This window comes from Poecilia latipinna, unplaced genomic scaffold, assembly GCF_001443285.1.
Source record: "Poecilia latipinna isolate Pla-1442-1.1 unplaced genomic scaffold, P_latipinna-1.0 Scaffold73, whole genome shotgun sequence".
Taxonomy (NCBI): Eukaryota; Metazoa; Chordata; class Actinopteri; order Cyprinodontiformes; family Poeciliidae; genus Poecilia; species Poecilia latipinna.
The window spans coordinates 417,094-420,720 of NW_015112689.1; the positions used below are offsets into that span (position 1 = coordinate 417,094).

The window sequence follows — 3,627 nt, forward strand, 5'->3', positions numbered from 1 at the left end:
GTACATTTTTGACTGTGTATTTGTACTTTTACTTAAGTACATTTTTTGAGTACTTTCTCCACCACTGGTGGCCAGTGACCAGCTCTGGACAACATAATTGAAATGAAATGATCATTATGGACTATTCTCTTTGTGTCTACTTTCGCCTGAGACAGCCGTCTGCTGCACTGCGCGCGCTCCACCGCAGAGCCAGACCCAGCTCGGGATGTGCGCGAGTTTACAGTGAAAGCGCGCGCGCCGTGGGCGGCTCAGTGGGTCCGTTTAATGTTTCTGTCTGTTTGGTATCCAGGCAACGGCTCCTCGGAATTTTCAGGGAGCGGCCCAGCCCAAAGCAATGAAGACGTCCGATTGGAAACGACTGAATACGGAGGGGAGGGAAAAAAACAACAACTTTATTTTTGATTTTCGTGCTCATAAATCACATCATGATGCAAACTGCAACCATTCCGCTAAATGCATCTTCCCCCCGCCCCACGGCAAAGCAGGAACGTCAACGCACCTGTATAAAGGAGAAACTTTTTTAACAACCTTGTCCTACAGGTCAAAAATGACCCGCTCTAACAAAAAGCCCCAAAATAAAGCACCTTACTTGAATTTGAAATCCAAAATCTATTTTGCATGATAAATAACAAGGTTATTTATCAATTCAACTCAATTTAATTCATTTTTATCATGTTTTTTTTTGTTACAACACAAAAAGACGATCACATTCTTTTTTTATGACAAACCAACTGTCATGAGTTTTCTTTTATACAGTAAAGGTTTATTATTGTAATTATATAAATGTGAAGTAATTACTTCTGAACTACACTGAAAGGGTACAAGTTCAATTCATACATCAATCCAGTTTATTTGATGCGGGTGTGTAGGTGTAGAGACAGTTTCTCTGTGACCTTTGAACTTTTTTCTGCTGTTTAAATAGTTTTATAATTCACGGGTCAGAAATGACCCATAAAACGATCCTTGTACCCTAGTGGTGTGCAGCCCAAAACAAAATCAAAGTGTCTCTTTTTCTAATGATGGGGTCAATTTAGGAAAAGTCATAAAATTTCACGTTGGAAAAATATCGTTTAAGGTATTTTTTTCCCCTACAGCTGAACACGCTAGTGGGTCACTTTTGACCCGCAACACAACACAAGGGATGTAAAAGTGAAACTGTGGAGCAAAGTCATTCTTGTTTTGGTCAACCACCACGTATGGAAATGAAGCGACAATGATGACGTCTAGTCATTTCTAATACTTTGCGCTTCCTTTAGGAAACGAGGCGCTGACAGGTGAGGTTTTGTCGTGAAGGAAGGCATGCATTATCTATTCTTCACTGCAGGATGGTTCTGCTTTAACGAGCGACAGACAATAAGATCATCTCACATGGGTCCAGGCAGAAGTCTGGGCTAAATGAGAAGAATGCAGTCGTGCTTTGTCTTTTGGATGTCACGTGAAAAGAGGCCACAGTCCAGACCTGCCGTTTCACTTTTAATGTTGACAAAAAACAAAGAAAGAAAGAAGAGACCTGCAGCAAGTTTAGTGTTCGTTTATTGCAGTTTATGAAAAGAAAAAAAAAAAAATCTGAATTAGTCAAATGTCTTTCATAACAGAAACGGAGCTTCTGAAATAAAATACAATAAAATAAAAATAAAAACACAAAGGCCGTTGCCCAGTGAGTGTCTACGGTGCACAACAAACAGTGACGATCATACATTAATGCTAAAATGCACATTCTTACAGAATGACTTGTCTGTACGTCTACAAGCTAAGCTAACATGTTGGCTAAAGGCAAAAAAAAACAAAAAAACAACCAAAACTTAAAATAGCGCATCATATCCTGGAAAACAACAGCAGGGTAACTTTTTTTCCCCAAAAGAATAAAAAAATCTTGATCATAAAAGATTTTGTACAGCAGGCATTGCTTTGTTTAATCATCTTCATGATGTGTTCTTCCGTACGGAAGCTAGTAGTACGATGGCTGAAATTTAAAGGACTTCAGTTAAAGCAATATATACCCGCAGCCCGACCTTCTCCAAACTTCACCCACATAATAACTTTTAGAAAAATACCCTCCCCCCCAAACGTTTACATGTAGTAGATGGGGGGGAGGGGTAAAAAATGTTCACCATGTTGAGCTTAAAAGTTTGCAGCGCCTTGTGAAAGAATCAAACTGCTAGCTTATGCTATATAACCCCAAGGTACAGTAAAAAGAAAATGTTTCATGGTTTTGAAACTTTTATCTTACAAATAACCAGAAGAATTTGGTGCATTTGTAAGTGAGGCCCTTTAACTTTAATACAACTAAAAAAAAAAAATCCAAGTCAACTAACCACCTTTACAGGTTACTTATGAAACATAACTAAAAAGAACAACATTGTTTTGAGGGAGGTGAAACACCAATATATGCCACATATTTTTCAATTTGTAAGACATGTTCAAAACCACAGCTCTTCTAATATTCACAACAATAAACTGAACTTCATTTTTTGTTTTTTGCATTATTATCTGAAATTCAAACCAAACTGATGTTTTAGAGCATATGTAAGGGTCAGACTCCCTTATGCTTTGTCCCCCACCTTTTCACAACGTGCTCAGATTACTCCCTCTCGTAGCAGGAACGTTTGTCACGCAGCCAAACTACGAATATGGCGTTTGTAAAATAGAGAATTATTGGCACGGCGCTCCGTTCCTCGAGACCATCTGTGCATGCAAAACGGCCTCCGAGGTTGAATTTCTCCGTCTGTCGTCAGGCGGCAGTAAAGCGGCACCTGAGAATCCCTTGCGGCCGGATTTTTATTTCCTCACATATATCCTTAAATAACCCGAAGGACAGATTCGATTAAGTTTTGCGGGGTGAGAAATGTGAGACGGGGGGGTGGGGTTCTGAGTAGTCTCCTGCTGTAAAAACGCATTTACAGTGTAAATGTGGCAACAGCTTTAGCTCTTGTGAAGGACATTTTTTTTAAAAAGCACACTGCAACCAACATAAACTTTTAGTTTCTAGTGCAAATATCTTAGTACGCTTTAAATAAGACACAACTAACCTATTAGTAACTTTTCAGCAAGATACAGGAGCTTGTTTTAAGGAAATAATTCCCTTATATTGATAAAAAAATAAATAAATCCAATAGCAGATCTTTTCACTATAACAAGATGTTTTTCCATGTTATAAATGAAAAAATTTGCAAGTGGAACTAGTACTTTTTAAAAATCAATACAATATTATGAAATTATTTACTTAAAACAAGCTTATATATCCTGCTGAAAAGCTACTTGTAAATTAGCGTTGTCTTATTTCAAATGTACTACGACACTTCCACTAGAAACTAGACAAAATATCCTTCATCAGATTTTTTTTTTATGTGAATTTTATGGGATACTTTGACGTGTCTGTGCTCCTTTCTGCATTCGAGTTCGGCTAATTTTCCTCCGTGCTGCTTTATCTGATCCTGGGAGAAGAGCCGGGAAAGGGAGTCGCAGCCGACCGACAGCCGCCTCAGGTATGAACAAACGAGTAGGAAGGAGGAGGAGGGGAAAAAAACAACAACAACAAAAAAAAAAAAATCAGCACATAATACTGTGGGTGTTGGTCAATGTAATGTAGAGAAGAGGAGGGTGAGGCCGAGGTGGGTGTGTGGGGGT

At 38.8% G+C, this 3,627-nt stretch overlaps 1 protein-coding gene across 1 annotated transcript in view; it reads right to left on the minus strand.

Annotated features, from left to right (window-relative positions):
• Window positions 1–3,536: 3,536 nt before the first annotated feature.
• crip2 (cysteine-rich protein 2) overlaps window positions 3,537–3,627 on the minus strand; it is a 24,811-nt gene continuing 24,720 nt past the window's right edge. Inside the window, exon 9 of the mRNA XM_015016592.1 lies at window positions 3,537–3,619. The gene's annotated coding sequence lies outside the window, so the exon portion shown is untranslated. The remainder of the gene's footprint in view (window positions 3,620–3,627) is intronic.